This window comes from Temnothorax nylanderi, unplaced genomic scaffold (genome assembly GCF_030848795.1).
Source record: "Temnothorax nylanderi isolate EJ_2023f unplaced genomic scaffold, tnyl_v1.0 TNYL_tig0594_pilon, whole genome shotgun sequence".
NCBI lineage: Eukaryota > Metazoa > Arthropoda > Insecta > Hymenoptera > Formicidae > Temnothorax > Temnothorax nylanderi.
Window position 1 is genome coordinate 293 of NW_027249656.1, and position 17821 is coordinate 18113.

A 17821-nucleotide genomic window follows, 5' to 3' on the forward strand; every position below is an offset into this window, starting at 1 on the left:
TTAAGGCCTCATGCAGGTTTTCAGTCACTAAATTCCCTTACAGTATAAAATCTTCTGATCACCAAAGTGGACTTACAGACGATAACTGTGCGAGTATTGCCAAATTTTCCCGCTCTCAGAGGTATAACCATCTTCAGATTCGCCTTCAGCCTGCTGTTGTCTTCAGTTTTTCTTATAGTCTAAACATCAGGAAAGACTGGCACAAGTGTGTTTGTGCGTTTACTAATAAAATTCTGGTTGGTCTTAACCTGAGACAAATCATATTCTTTTTTTTTAAGCCTTTACCACTAAAAAAACGTGGTTTTTTACGGTTTTTTGAGGTTATCTTTGAAATCCTCTGGGCGACCCCTATTTTTTATTGCAGATTCGTGTTCAGCGGGTCAAAATACATAGGAGTAATGTGGTCTCAACCCCAGAGCAATATACTTTTTTTTGTGGGCCTGTGTAATTGATTTGGGCGATGATATATAAAGGGATTTACAAAAAAAAGCTAGTTTACAATATTTATTGTCCCTTTGATTTCCGCTCTTTCGTTCATTAATGAATTTTACATTATTTTTCTTTTTAGTGGAGTAGGCCTACTGGGGAAACCACTTAAAAAAAAACGCGTCAGCAATAGTACCCCATGGGCGCGGAAACTATTGTCCTAATTATAATTATATATTCTAACCGTTTATATAACTAGCTATTTAATATTCGGGGGAGATTACAGTTCCATCGTGCTTATAGCACGTGCGACGCTCCTGAGATGACGCGTCACGTGACCGATCGGCGGCTCGGCCTCGAGCGGTAGTGGGAGAATAGGAGGCGTCGCCTTGGGAATCGGCCTGAAATGTGCAACTAAATCCCGGCAATATATTTAAATTTATAATACTTTATAGCGATATGTAATTTTTATATTTTAAGAAATTATTTTAGTAGGTATAGTAGGCCGATTCCACCCCGTGAGCTTCGAGGGGGGGTGAGGGAGGAGGGGGGTATCGGATTGCGCGGGGGGTGAGGGGAAGGGAGGTATCGGGTTACACAAGGGTATCGGATAACGCGGGGTGAGGGGGAGGGGGGTATCGGGTTACACAAGGGTATCGGGTTACGTGGGGTGAGGGGAAGGGGAGGGGGTGACCTTGACATACCACGTGTATGACTCACGTATATGACTCACGTGTATGACTCACGTGTATGACTCACCCGCGCGAGTAGGTCCGCGGGAGGGGAAGTCCGCGTTTGCAGTCGCGCCGCGGGGTCCGCGTGGGGGTCCGCGTTCGCGCCGGTCGCGGTCCTACCTTAATTTTGACGAGGGGGGGGGCCATGGCCGCGGTGAGCCCTCGCTACGCGGTTTGCGTAGGCAACCAGCGCCTCGTCCGCGATACTACGAAATCCCCGGCCCTCCGTCAGGCGGAACAGCTGCTCCCGCGCGCGTCTGATGCCGGGTGGCGTGCCCACCTGAGTTGCCGGGAGCGGGAGCGCGGGTGGCATGTCCATCTGAGCTGTCTCGGGGGCATCGAGCTCTAGCCCCTGAATTTCGCTCTCTTGTATGTCTTTCGCGTCTTCGTAAGGTATTCGCGGAGACGTCACAAAAAAAAGTTGTAAAAAAAAAGTTTTCACAAAATCACTGAACACATCCGAGCACATCTACGACTTTGCGCGGACTCGATGAGACTGAATTCAATGACGGCTACAGAACGGAGAAGTCGCCAGAGAAAAAATATAATGACGGTGTATAAAAAATATAATGATAGTCGCAATACGTCTCACACTACAAAGGCGAGCGCCGACGTCCGTCAGAACATCGGCGCCCCGCTTTTATGTTACGGTATGCGATATTTGTATGTAAATTCAAGCAGCCGGAGTTCTGGCGGACGTCGCATATACGGCTTGAATGGAAATGCGCGCGAAGAAATTATAGCATGATTTATACTTAAAAAAACAATCTATGCACGCAGTACGTAAAACAAAGGAAGAAATGACGTCATCGACGATGATCGACCCAATGACGCATCGAATCTGTCGGGACACGTTTCGCGGGCGCCGTAAACAAATTTTTTCTAGGAAAAAGGGGGTGTTATCGCGTAGACTAAACAATCTATCTACGCAATACGTAAAAAACAAAGGAAGAAATAATCTTTCAAGATTCAGGTGGAGCGAGAGAGAGAGAGAGAGAGCAAAGAGTATATAACGAGGGATGAAGCGCGTCAAGCTGCAGTAGTATGATTTGAGAGCATATGTGCAGCTATATATCGGTCGAAAAGTATTGCGATTTCTTCGTTATTTTATGGTTGAACATTATCACGTGCAAGTGCTCTGTAAAAGAGACTCTGTGAAGCGATTTAATAAAAAAATAGTGCAAAACTGATCGCGAAAAAATCAAAAGTTTCACGTATATATAGTGTTGTCACAATCGTAAAGATTCTTTTATCGCTCAGTCGCAAAGATGTTCGTCCTGCTGTCGAGACCTTCGGATATTCGCGATTTTAGCGCCGAACAGCTGCAATTCGTGCCGAAAGCCGTTCTGTTGCAAATGTGCGGCGATCACGTCCACTACGTGTGGGACAAGCTTCCGGAGCATATAAAGGCGGATTTGGAGGTTCAGACCTATCGTCGCTGTGACGAACATTACAATCAACCGTGGCAGCAAACGTACATCGACGGTCCCGCTCCGTTGATTAAGAATTGCGGCAAATGTCAACGAAAAAAACATTAGCTTTCGCGACGTGAACATTTTTTCAAAACAGTGAGCAAGAAGAAATGGTGCTTGACAATAATCGCTCGTGGTCACCGGACTATAAAAGTGATAAAAGCGATAACTTGATATACTATTTCGACCGTTTTTACTATGGTGACCATTTAATAAATGATATCGCCAATGCTTTGCGTGAAGAAAATCGAGGAGGAAAATTGACAGATGTGCAACGAATATCACCGGTGCAGTCTGTTCGCGATCGCGAACAAGGGATACGCGGAACCGATAAACGCATCGTTAGACAAGGAGTTGTTATCGATACCGAGCCTCCTTATGACTGGAAGTCTAACATAAGATGGAAAGTGTACATACAGTTGCGGAACAAGGAAAAAGAATATGAAGCTCGTCGAGCTTGTGATGAGCCTGGTTACATTAAACCTGACTTTGATTTGGAGTATGAGGAGTATCGCTATTGGGCGACTACAGTTATTCGTGAGATAAATAGACGCTTTGACGCTATGCTCATTCAAATTCGCACAGGCATTGGGAAGTGCGTCGAATTGGTGGTGATGAACAACCTAAATCTGCAAGCCTATTACCGTACCGTCGATAATAAGGTATTCGGTCCTAATCATACATTGATTCAAAGAACTCTTGAACGTGAACTTAATGATTTTGATGATTGGCACTTTGATGTCCCCTTCTTCAGTCTTTATGAATTTATGTTGAAACACTATCGCGTTCAATATTCCTCTCGATATTGTTCAGCGTGTTATCGACACATGTGCAAGTGCTCCTTTGAAGATTGTGACGTGTTCTACAAATAGTGCGAAATAGATAAAACATGGAGCAATCCGAGCAAACCGAACGCGATCTATTGGAGCTGTCCGACCAAGTCGCTACCTTGGGTGAATTTTTCACATGGGCGTTGAAATGTGCGGAATTCGTCGAGCAGCTCGAGGCACGCAGTAGTGCCAAACGTCCGCGGCTCTCGATCGGGCAGAGGCAATCGTTGGTTGCCAGAATCGCGCGACTCGAGGGTGCGAAGACACGATTGGAAAGACAATTTATCTATAGCGGTGGTGATTATGCGGACACCGGTAGCAGTGGCGACACGCGCGCGGCAAAACTCGTTTGGTGAGAGATCCATGCCGCGTTTGAAACGCGTATAATGACCGGCGCGGTAATTAATGCAGACTACATAGAACCGCGACAGTTTTTGGAAGACGCCGGCAGCGTAGTGCTCGAGCGAGTGCGAGACATTATAAAAACACATAACTGTGTCAAAGTGAACACCGCGTTCAACGGGGAGTTTGTGGCGGGTGATAAACGTGCCAATAAGAGTCTGAACACAAAAAACAAAGAACTCTGTCGTGCATCGAACTTGCGCGAGTGGTACGAGCGACACGTTATCAAACCCACATTAGCGTCCCTCGAGGAGTTCCAGGAACGCGACAGTGGGTGGGCGTTGTCGCGAATCCTCAATTTGACGGTGAACATCAACAGGTACAATCCTTTGCGCGCGGGGTGTCACTTGAAATTACCTCAAGACATTAAATTGAAGAACGCGGTGATCAACGTGCTGTCTATGGACAATGCGTGTTTTGCGTGGTCAGTTGTCGCCGCCTTACATCCGGTCGAAAAACATTTAGAACGGGAATCTTTATACCCGCATTATACAACGGTACTGAATTTACGAGACATTGAATTTCCAATGACGTTGAAACAGATTAAACAGTTCGAACGACTCAACGACGTGTCGATCAACGTGTATATCATTGAGGGACAGAAGACGTCAAACGTTCTTCCAATACGGCTTACCGACCGCACGAGTGATAAACACGTGAATCTGCTGTACGTGCAGGACCCGCGAGACAACAACGTAGGGCATTTTGCGTGGATCAAGAATCTATCCCGCCTCGTGAGCTCGCAAATTAATAAGAATGGACACACAAAGTACTTTTGCGATCGGTAAGTATCTATACTTCTTTTAATAATATATATTATATATCATTTTATATTTTTTTATATAAAAATTTATATTTGAATTTTTTTGCAGATGTCTACATTATTTTAGTTCGCGCGACAAGTTGCAGTCTCACAGCGTCGACTGCGGAAAGATGAACGACTGCGCCATCCGACTATCGAGCGAGGACGACAAGTGGCTCAGCTTCAAGAACCACAGCAAGAAAGAGCGGCTTCCATATGTCGTATACGCCGACTTGGAGTGCGTGCTGAAGAAGACACAACCGGAGACGGAACACGCGTCATACGCCTATCAACATCATCGGGTATGTAGTATAGGATACTACGTACAGTGCTCGTATGATGAAACGTTATCAGCGTATCGATTTCGTCGCGATAATGACTGCGTCGCGTGGTTCGCCGAGGAACTGAAAAGATTGGCGCATCGCGTAAAGGCTATCTTATCCGAGAATGTTCGCATGGTAAATCTAACGCGAGACGAGTGGGAGACATTTCACAGCGCGGCGCAATGTCACATTTGCGAAAAACCGTTCGTGCTGGATGATAATCGCGTACGCGATCATTGCCACCTGACCGGTCGATATAGAGGTCCCGAACATTCGAACTGCAATTTGAATTATAAAGATTCTCACTTCATCCCCGTAATTTTCCACAATTTATCGGGCTACGACGCGCATTTTATTATCACGGAGATAGCTGCCGCGTTCGAAAGCTCGATCGATGTACTACCGATAACAAAAGAAAAGTACATCTCATTCACGAAGCACGTGAAAGATACAGCCGAAAGATCAGATTCGCGAAGCGACATAAAGTTAAGATTTATCGATTCGTACAAATTTCTTAGCACGAGTCTCGCAAAATTGGCATCCTTCCTCGATAAGAATATGTTAAAAATTATACGTTCAAAATTTTCCGCGTTATCCGACCACGATTTCGAATTATTGACGCGAAAAGGTGTCTTTCCATACGAATATGTGGATTGCGTCGAAAAGTTGGAGGACTCGTGTTTACCGCCGCGCGATGCATTTTACAGTTCCTTGACCAGTGACACCGTATCCAAGAGCGATTACGCGCACGCCGCGAACGTTTGGCAGCGATTCTCCGTTCGAACCCTAGGCGAATACAGCGATCTATACCTCAAAACCAATGTCTTGCTGTTGGCCGACATTTTCGAAAATTTCCGCGACAATTGTATCGCGAGTTATGGACTTGATTCCGCGTACTACTACACTTTACCAGGCTTTACGTGGAACGCCATATTGAAACATGCTCGTGTCAATTTCGAACTGCTCACCGACATTGACATGGTCATGTTTATCAAACGCGGTATTCGCGGTGGCCTGAGTCAATGTTCAAACAGATACGCGCGGGCCAACAACAAGTACATGCAGTCGTACGATCCATCGAAACCGTCGTCGTACCTGATGTACTTCGATGTAAACAACTTGTACGGCTGGGCGATGTGTCAGCCACTGCCCTACCCAGATTTTCGATGGGTCGAAGACGTTTCAAATTTCGACTTTAGCGCAATCACTTCGGATTCGCCTACGGGTTATATTCTCGAGGTCGATCTAGAGTATCCGCAGAATAAACACGACGCGCACACTGACCTACCGTTTTGTCCGACGCGCGATAAACCGCCCGGCAAACGGCAGGACAAACTTCTCGCCATGCTGTACGATAAGAAGCATTATGTCATCCATTATCGCAATCTGCAACAGTGCACGCGCCACGGCCTTCGCGTCACAAAAATACATCGCGTATTGCAATTCGCTCAATCTGCGTGGCTCCGCGCTTACATCAAACTCAATACAAAATTTAGAACACTGGCCAAAAATAAGTTCGAGAAAAAATTTATATAAATTGATGAATAACGCGGTTTTCGGGAAAACGATGGAAAATGTACGCAACCACGTCGACGTAAAATTACTGACAAAGTGGGATGGACGATACGGCGCGGAGGCAATGATCGCGCGACCAAATTTCCACAGCAGGAGCGTGTTTTCGGAAAATCTGGTAGCCGTTGAACTGCGTAAACTCGAGGTGAAATTCGACAAACCGATCTACGTCGGCATGTGCATCCTCGACATGTCGAAGGTGTGCCTATACGAATTTCACCACGAGTATATGTCTCCCCTGTACCGCGACATGTGTAGAATTATGTACACCGACACGGACAGTCTGATTTATCATATCGAGTGTGACGATGCGTACGAGAACATGAAACGTGATATAGCCAAGTTCGACACGAGTGACTACGCGGTAGATAACGCGTATGGTATGCCTCTCGTCAATAAAAAAGTGCCGGGCCTGATGAAGGACGAAAACAACGGTGCCATTATGATCGAATTCGTTGGACTTAGGGCGAAAATGTACGCCTTGCGAGTCGATGGTAAGAAAGACACTAAAAAAGCGAAAGGTGTCAAAAGCAACGTCATCGCGCGTACCATTACGTTCGACGACTACACGCGGTGTTTGAACGATGAGATTGAAATGACTCGACCGCAGTCATGCATAAGATCGAAATTGCACGAAGTGTACACTATCCACGAGACGAAAATCGCTCTGAGTACGTACGACGATAAGCGATATATCGTACCGTATTCGACCGATACGTTGCCGTGTAGACATTATCGAATACCTTTATATGATAAGGAACAGTGAAAATTCATGTATGCAATGTATGCAATATATGTAATATAATATATGTATGTATGTATGTATGTATATAATATAATATAGGTATGTATGTATATAATGTAATGTAATGTAACGTATGTATAATGTATATTAATAGAAGGATATTAATAAATATATTGTACATTTTTTTCATATTTCAAATATTTATTCATTATATATTTTTTTACAAAAGTGTACCATTTATTATTTCCCTAAACATTTTGTTCCTAAAGTACGGCATGTCGTCCTGCGTGAACGTTATCTTCTTGTTTGCACAGACGTATTCGGCGAACATGCAAGAGAATACGCCACAATCGCTGCCGTTCATCTGTTGCGGAATGTTCTTGGCGGAATAAAATTTCCAATCGCTCATATCGTAAGAGTGTTTTTTCTTGTCCAGACTCTCCTTCTGTACATATTGTTGTAGCGCCGCTAGACATTTCGGATTATCGCCACCCATACTATCATAATATACAATCGATTTATCGCGGAAATCTACTATCGTTATACACCAGTGAACGTTCAGATGTATAGGGATAATTATAATATCCTGTGCGAATATGTCAACTTTCCTGGTCCATAGCTTCAGAGACGAGTGATCGCTCGACAGAAGTTTCAAATAAAATAACGTGTTCATTGCATGTACTTTTGGATACGTGTCGGAAGATGTGCCTCTAGCGATCAACAGACTCATGTAGAAGTTTATTACTTCATCGTTTAGCCAATTTAAGTCGACCAGCGTGTAGAGATCCTTCCGCGTGAGCCTCAGACCGAAACCTTCCACCACTACCTCCATACTGTGGAAACCTTTGGCATAAAAATTATGGTGTCATAAAAATTATACCACATCACACTCCATTATTTTTAATATTAATTTGCACATTTACCAGATGAATTGCTGCACAGATGAATCGCTGCACATAGATTTTAACTGTCTCGATCGCTGCACACAGATTTTAACTGTCTTGATCGCTGCACAGATGTATCGCTGTACATAGATTTTCAATCATACTACTGCGGCTTGATGCATCCCTCGTTATATACCCTTTGCTCTCTCTCTCGCTCCAACTGAATCTTGAAAGATTATTTTTTTCTTTGTTTTGCATTTCTTCCTTTGTCTTGCATACTGCGTCGTAAAAAATAGTGCGTAATAGATACGTCTACGCAATAACCGCCCCCTTCTCCAAGAAAAAAATTTGTTTACGGCGCCACGATGAACACGAAAGTCACAATAGTCTTCGAGTAGATAACGTATTATATTAGAAAGGATATTAATAAAGATATCGTACATGTATTTTATATTTCAAACATTTTATATGTTACATACGTCTTACATATATTTATAATGGATATTTTGTATTTAATATTTTTTACATAGTTTATTTTTTTCATATGTTTTAAAAAATACAATCTGCACGAATTAAATAACATTGTCCATGTGTATCCAAGAGTTGTGCGATCCATCGAATTCCAGCCATTTCACGTAAACCTCGTCGCCCCTCCTGCGCAGTACTTTCTCCGCGAGATACACGTCCGGATAAGTCGCGCGATGCAACTCGTGCTCGTAGAACGCTCCGGCGACGGATTTTCCACGATAGTCCTCGAGTAGGTAGGTTACGGGATTGGTACGCTGCACTCTAACGATCTTAAACACCTCGGTGGTCCAATTCGGCGTGTAACCCTTCTCGAAAATTGTCTTGTATTTGCTGACGCGTACCGAGTCGCCCGCTTTGAACTTTGCCGGGCCCGCGATCTTTATCGCGCTGTACACCGTAGCCAAGAGTCTTTCGGCGACCGCGGGGGTAACGTCGACGGGTCGCATGCCAATCGTTCGATGCTTGCGCGCGTTGTAATCCGACACGAGTCGCGATAACGCGTCGACCCACTTGTAATTTCCGTTCAGCGTAAACATTTTCCACATGTCGTTCTTTAACGTGCGATTGAATCGCTCGACGACCGATGCCTTCATCACCGAATACGTGGAATAATGATTGATGCCGTGTTTTCTCACGAGACGTTGCACGTCGGTATTGTAAAATTCCTTCCCCATATCGGTTTGTAGGTTACTAGGGCATCTCCCGCTATCTCGAATTATCTCAGCGATAGCGTCGGCTGTCTCGCTGCCACCTTTACTCTTGAGCGGCACGGCCCACGCGTGCTTGCTCAGCACATCGATAACGGTGAGTATGTAGTGGTAGCCTCCGTTGAAACGCGAGTACGGGCACATCTCGACGATATCAGCTTTTCACAGGTCGTCGTACCCTCGCACTATGACGTGTCTGCAAGGAAAATTTCTTCTCGCCGGTGCGTGCAATTCGTCCACCAACCGTCGCTTTTCGATATTTTTATCTACATCGGATTTTAACGGTCTCATGTTTCGTTGTCGTTTCGTTAGCGTTTCGTTGGCGGTTCGTCGTCGTTCTTTAGCCGTTCGTAGCCGTTTCTGTTTCGGCGTCGTTCGTAGCTGTTTCTGAACCGCTCGTAATCGTTTCTGAGCCGTTCTTGAACCGTTCGACAACCGTCCGACAATCGTTTTTGAACCGTTCGTTGTTGTTCGTCATCAATTAACCGTTTCTTGTCACTCATCGTCGTTCGATAGTCGTTTCTGAGCCGCACGTCCTTCTCGAACGCGGTAAGCTTCTCGTCTGACTCTTTCCGTTGATCTCTCAAACTTTTAACGCACTGATCCACGTATAGTTTGTCAACCGCGTCACCGTCAGTTTCAGGTTGCGCTACGCGACGAATCTTGCGCGACCTTGCGTCAAAGTCCGTGGCGGTGCGACACAGAGCGTTATCGCGCACGAAATTTCTCACTAATCCGCTCCACCGATGGTACGAAATGGCATTCGTCGCGTCTTCGCTATGCTCGAACAATCCAAATTTATTGATCGGCATTTCGACGCTGATTGAACGGATCGCTGTCGCGCCGTTTAATTTATAATAAGCCCAGCCTCGCGAAGTTCCTCGATGATCGACATGATCTCGTTGTCGTGGGCATTGTTGCCAGCTTGACGCGAAGCGTCGAGCAATCGCCACCACGATCCACCAGCTCGTTAGGGTCGTCCCAGTGCACGTAGTCGATCTTATTGTCGGTTAGCGTCATCGCGCGAGATGCGAATAATCCCTCTCCGGATTTTTTCTTCCTGGATTCGGTCAATATCAACGGTGCGATTACACATGTAAACTTATATCCCTTGTTGCCCAGTACTCGCTCGCGAAGTTCGTGCTTGAATTTATGAGCACTCGTTGCCAACAGCATGCTCTTGTACTTTTCTACACTCCGTGTAGATCTTATCATCGGGTATTCTCTTGAAGATCAACTCGTAAATACCGGGTGTGCCGGCGTATCGTACGCCGTCGATATAAATGTTATCCGCGTTGTCCACGTCAAAACGTTTATTATCTAGCATCATTTCATTCTTGCCGAGATAAACGCCGTACACGGTGTCTATCAGTGGATCGGCGCCTAAAAAAGACGCAATGTACACTCGGGTCAGTGGACCCAAGTGACTTTGCAACGTTTCTATAAACATTTCTCGAGCCTCCGACGTTTGCAACTGCTTTCGAACAATCGTCGCGATCGAGTTGTCCGTGGTTTCAAAAACATCCACGTTTGCGAGTAATTCGGGACTTGTACGTTGCACGATTTGCGTCGCCGCGGACGGTGTAGAGGTTATCGGTAGTACTATCGATCGTTTCGATTGATTAGATATACGCGGTGTCGATGAGAGATCCAACCAGGAGTCTAATCGTTTCCTCTTTCTCTTCGGTGTAGCATTCTCCTCCTCCTCCTCCTCCTCCTCCCCGCGCTGTTGAACGGATAGCGTTTCGATTTTCGCGTCAGCGTCGCTCTCCGTCGGCTCCTCTTCACCGCGATCAAGCTCGAGTTGTCGACGATCTTTTTCAGCGACCCGATAAGAAGTCTAAAGTGTGTGTCCAACTCAATGTCCTTCTCGATCTTACCGGTCTTCAAAGCGCGAAGTTTTTTGCGAATCGAATCACTCGTTTTCGCAATTTCTTTCACGATCTTCTCGCGTTCGCGAATATTCTCGCTCCCGTTGATCGCAGCCATCGCGGGGAAAACAAAGCAGAGTGTCGATCTCTATAACGCTAACGTTTCACCTTCGACGACGTATCGGCGACGACTGACCGCTTTTGCAGTATCGCGAACACGTTAAATCCTTTTTTGTATCGGCCGTTTGAAAGCGCGCTGTCCTTGTCTATCACTACAAATCCATACTTGCATTGCCAACAATCGTTGCACAACAAGCAAAATTCATCGTACGACATGTCGGTATTTACGTGATCGTTGTACACGTGTTTCAAATTGGTACCATCCTGTTTGAACAGGATCAGCAGATTCGCGTTGTCACGTATCAGATGTTTAGGTATTCTCGCGTACGTCTGACAGAGATAAAAGCAGTCGACGCTCGAGTGCCTGCCCATCGAGAAATACTCTCTCACAGTGTCTTGCTTATCGCACGCCACGTCATCGAAGACGAAGATCGAGTTTGGATTCGCGTCACTCGGTGGAATGACGTCACTGTTATTGGAGAAGGTGTAGTAGCCGATTTCGTCGATCGATGTCAATAAACTCTCCAGATATCGGTATTTCGGTTGTTGCAGCGATTTCGAGTACACGTACACCGTGCGGACTTTCCAGCAAACTTATCAGAACGTTGGTTTTACCGCAATTCGAGGAACCGCAAATGATCGCGCGTACAGTAGTCGGCAGCATCGTACCGTGTCTGCGCTTCTTTGCGTTGCCCTCCGTGATTTGTCGTCGCAATTCGTCATGCGAATCACCAACGGTTGTCGCACAAATCTAATTTTTTTCTTGCACTTTGTACGATTGAATCGAACATTCATTCGAACGTCTATTTATAGGTGAGCGGCACCGCGATCGCTCAGTCGCAAAGATGTTCGTCCTGCTGTCGAGACCTTCGGATATTCGCGATTTTAGCGCCGAATGCGGCGAATGTCAACGAAAATAAAAACAGGTAGAGGTCTGTTTAATCGCGCGATAGGCGCACTTCCGTTCGAATTGCACATTCCCGGCTATCAGTTTTGCGGTCCGGGTACTCGTTTACGAGAACGATTAGCTAGAGGTGATCCGGGTGTAAATCCATTGGACGCGGAGTGTCGCGAGCACGACATAGACTATTCGCGTAGCAAAGGCCTCACCGAGAGACACGCGGCGGACAAGATACTCGCCGAGAGAGCGCTAGGACGCGTCATCGCCAGAGATTCGGCTCTCGGAGAGAGAGCAGCCGCTACAGCCGTCTGGGCGGCCATGAAGGCTAAGACAAAACTCGGAATGGGCTTGAGAACAAAGAAAACACAAACGAGGAAAAGGCCGACGGAAAAACGGATACTTCCGACAGCGAAACGAGGCGGCGTATTGCCGATTCTACCGTTGTTGGGAATTCTCGGTTCTCTGGCCGGCGGAGCGGCCGGAATTACAACGGCTGTGAACGCTAGCATAGCCGCGCGGCGTCAGCTGGAAGAGACGCAACGTCACAATCGCGCCATGGAAGGTCGCGGACTTTATCTCGCTCCGTACAAATATGGACAAGGACTGTATCTCGGTCCGCACAAACGCGGGCGAGGAGTAGCGTTGAAGATTTAAAAAAAACATCAAAAAAGTCGTTAAATATGCCCACGGGTGTTACGACTAAGTACAATTGAGTCGACTGGCAAGGCAAATGCGCGTACCGTTCTTCAGAGGTGTTTTCATGCGTGATTCGTTACCGATCGTCGATGGCGTACGTCGAAAAAAGAGCGGTATCGTGAATTTGGACGTTGCAGCGGGCCCCGATACTCATTGGGTAGCGTACGCCAAGAGGGGAGATTGAGTCGTATATTTCGACAGTTTTGGCAATTTTCGACCACCGAAAGAACTGGTGCGATATTTCGGACCGAGCGTGACGAAGATTGAGTACAATAGCACGTCTTATCAGCGATACGATCAGAGCATCTGTGGACAATTGTGTCTGCGATTTCTCCGGACGATCGACGACGATCGGCGCTAATTTAAAACCTGACGACGCGCCGTGTGGAGACTCAGTGTTCGTCGAACGGTTTCCGTCAACATGTCTATAACGTTCAAGCTGACCGGGAAGAGCAGCATCCTCGCGGAGCACTATTTTCCCGCCGTGGATCTGAGCGACGGTGACTACGAGCTCGGTCTAACGTGTTTTGAGACTTATCACACGATTCCGAACGTGAATTCTTCGAATAATAAATTTTATTTCGACGAGGGTGACACGGCAATTACGATTCCCGAGGGATCGTACGAGATACGGGCCATACACGAGTTTTTGAAATGTGAAATTTTACGGAAACGTCCGCAACGCGTGGTTCGTTCCGACGACGATCGTACGTCGGTCTTGAATATCACGCAAGAGAAGATCGTTCGCGCGAACGGCTACGAAGACGAGGCCGCGGAATACCCGATAGTGCTCCGCGCAAATTACAATACGATGAAGAGCGAGATCAAGTGCGCTTTCAGAGTGAACTTTAACAAACCGAACAACGTCGGATCGCTGCTGGGATTCTCGTCGAGACGTATATTGCAGCCGGGACAGTGGTACGGATCGGACTCACCGATTAATATTATCAACGTAAACATTATCCGCGTGGAGTGTAACGTGACCGCGGATGCGTACAGCAACGGCAAACGCGTTCATACGATACACGAATTTTCACCGAGCGTACCACCGGGATATAAGATATGGGAAACGCCGGCGCAGATCATTTACCTGCCGATCATCGCGCGGAGCGTTACAAATCTAACGATACGCGTCGCTGATCAAGACGGACGATTGCTCGATTTTCGAGGAGAAGAGATCACCGTCAGATTGCACGTACGACGGCAAGAGCGATAACGCGGCAGCCGTGTGCGTGAGTGTACGCGCGACATGAGATGCTAGTGTTGAACGACTCGGAGCACGCGACAGATAACAGTAATATCTTTACGGCTGCGCCGATCGATGATATCATCAAGTCGACATTCGGTGGCGTTAAACAAGAGACGAGAAAGAAGCTCAACGCGTCGAACGTTAAATTTTTACAATCTCTGGGATTCGCGGTGCGAAACATCTGAACGCGTGAGCGATGACTGAAATTCTCAACATCGGAGGCGAGCCGGTCTTTGACAATCGCATCGTCAAGATCGAGACTCACACGTACAACCCGTACGCCAACACAACGTTTGACTATAGCGACAAGATACGAATACCCATACAACAGCAGGATCTGTATACGTCGCCGTGCGAAAGTTTTCTCTACGTCGAAGGAACATTGACGGTGACCAGAGCAGCCGGTCAAGCCGATAACGTGGTATTGGGTACTAATTGCGTCGCGTTCATGTTCGATGAGATTCGATACGAGCTCGATGGTATGGAGATTGATCATTGCAGAAACGTAGGATTAACCAGCACGCTCAAGAACTACGTTACGGTATCGTCCGACAGAAGCGTGATCCTGAGAAACACTGGCTGGGATCCACAGAATAACGCGAATGGATATTTCAATTTCTGCATACCGCTCAACTTGTTACTGGGATTTTGCGAGGATTACAAACGCGTGGTGATCAACGCTCGTCACGAATTGATCTTGATACGATCGCGCAACGACAACAATTCCCTGGTGGGAAGTCTCGCGTTGGAGCCTACTATCAAAATACTCAAGATACAATGGCGAATGCCTCACGTGGTATTGAGCGAGATCAACAAGCTGACGATGCTGCGCGCCTTGGAAAACGGACGATATCTAAGTATGGGTTTCCGTTCGTGGGATCTGTACGAGTATCCCCTGTTGTAGAACACGACCAAGCACTCGTGGGCCATTAGACCGCGACTCAGCTCGAGAAACCGCGATACGTCGTCTTCGCTCTGCAGACGGGTCGGAAGAACGTTATGTCCGCCGACACAAGCCGATTCGACGACTGCAACTTGACCAACGTAAAACTCTATCTAAACTCGGAAGTTTATCCGTACGACTTGAATTTGGACTTTGATAAACACAGATGGGCGATTTTGTACAATATGTACACGCGTTTCTGCAAGGGCTACTACGGATACGAATATCTCGAGCCGAGTCTCACCGTTTCGACTTTTCTACGTAACGACCCGTTTGTGATCATCGATTGCTCTCGCCAAAACGAATCCGTCAAAAACGCCACCGTGGATATCAGAATAGAATTCGATTGCATGGAGAACGTACCGCCGAATACCTCCGCGTACTGTCTCATCATACACGACCGCGTGATTGAGTACAACCCGTTGACGAACGTGGTGCGCAAAATAGTCTGACAATGAGTGTTCGCAGCAACGTCGACGTGAATATTTTTTTCTCTCTCTTTTTCACTCTCCGATACAATTATTTAGAGGAGCAAGGGAGGGAGGGGGAAGTATAAATCAGAGTGTAGCGAGACGGTTTGCAGAGTTGCGCGTCATTCCTCTTGATTGACGCATCAACGAGAGAGATAAAGAAATCTCGTCATGTCCGTACCAACGTTCGTGGACCTGCAAGGATGTCTCGTCGGGATGAAATTTGTCGTGAAGGAGGTGGCGGTGCTGAGAAAAGGCTGCGTTCTGACGCATCACATCTTTACGTACCCCATGCCGTGGAATCTACTCACAAAATCCGACAAATCGTGCGCTGCCTGTGTTTAAAGAGAAGCAAATAGAAGGAGAGAGAGAGAGATTGTGTACAGACTGACATCTGTTAACGGTTGAGGCGTTAAAAGTAAATCTGTGAAGTTGTGACAGATGGCGGCAGTGGTACCGCTACCACTTCGTTAGCATATTCATGTATCAATGCGCGCGAAGCGCAAACCGCGTTGCGTCGCAGCAACAGAACACGCGCTGGCGGTGTGATACTGCGCAAGCGTGAGCGTGTCGGGACGTGCGTGTAGCGAAGCGGGCGAGCATTCGTGATCCGTCCGTTGTTTCGATAAGACGTCTGAGTGTACTTCGTACATTAGTTCGAGATCATTCGATAGAGTTATTGAGCGAGTTAAGTAGAGTCATTCTGTCTATAACGCTTATACTCGGGACGGTAGTAATTAATCTCCTCAACGAGCGGTATTTAATTCTACCGTGAGAAAACAATACAACGATCTGAAGGACGTAAAATGAAGGATGGGCGTGGTCGTTACATCCATTGTAGACCATTCTAAAGAAAGCCTATCTAACTCGAGAAAAGCAGCCATTACGGAATATTCGAAAGAGCACTCGTGCTCATGTAACTCCACCATTGCGGGCTACTCAAAAGAGCTTTCGGGCAGGGTCATTTCGACCTTCTATTATCACACGTACTTGCGTACACGAGGAGGCCTCAACAAAAACTCACATTTATGTTCGATACGTGATTATATCTCTTATATTGACTATACAATTGCTATACTACGAGTAAGTACTTTGATAGACGATCTAAAAGTGAAATACACAATCTCTCTACAATCAAATTCCCTTACGGTGTGTCACGTCCTCATCTAAATCTAGAGATCAGGCTCATGCGTGAGCTTGTACTTAACAGCCTGGTTGATTGCGAATCATCATGGATTACGATGGGAAGACGGAAACGTGCCGTACAGCATGGTGAAACGCCTGATTACATCGACCGTGCTTGGTCGAGGAAGAGGAAGAGGAAGATGAAGAGGAAGAGGAAGAGGAAGAGGAAGAGGAAGGGGAAGGGGAAGGGGAAGAGGAAGAGGAAGGGGAAGGGGAAGGGGAAGGAGAAGGGGAAGGGGAAGGGGAAGGGGAAGGGGAAGGGGAAGGGGAAGGGGAAGGGGAAGGGGAAGGGGAAGGGGAAGGGGAAGGGGAAGGGGAAGGGAAAGGGGAAGGGGAAGGGGAAGGGGAAGGGGAAGGGGAAGGGGAAGGGGAAGGGAAAGGGGAAGGGGAAGGGGAAGGGGAAGGGGAAGGGGAAGGGGAAGGGGAAGGGGAAGGGGAAGACGAAGACGAAGACGACGACGAAGACGACGACGACGACGAAGACGACGAAGACGACGACGACGACGACGACGACGACGAAGACGACGACGAAGACGACGACGACGACGACGACGACGACGACGACGACGACGACGACGACGACGACGACGACGACGACGACGACGACGACGACGACGACGACGACGACGACGACGACGACGACGACGACGACGACGACGACGACTCTTGTGTACGTCAAGGGATGTCAGAAACGGGATCTGCTTGAGAATTATGCGAGAAAAAACCTAATGGATGCGCATTACGAATCTATCGAATCTTTGAATAAACTAGATGTCACCAATACTATGCGATGCGGAAAACATGTTAAGAACTGCGCATTACAAAATGTAATAAAACTATTTAACTGGTGGTCGCGCGCGACGCCATAAAGATTTGCGATCTTTTTAATAAATAAATTATATATATAACTTTTTATAATCTTTTATTTCTTACTCCCCCTCCCCTCCCCCATCATTCCCGT

The 17821-nt window shown here is 46.9% G+C and overlaps 1 pseudogene; it reads right to left on the reverse strand.

Annotated features, from left to right (window-relative positions):
* Nucleotides 1–7526: 7526 nt before the first annotated feature.
* LOC139784171 (sentrin-specific protease 1 pseudogene) lies at nt 7527–9569 on the reverse strand (annotated as a pseudogene).
* Nucleotides 9570–17821: the final 8252 nt, after the last annotated feature.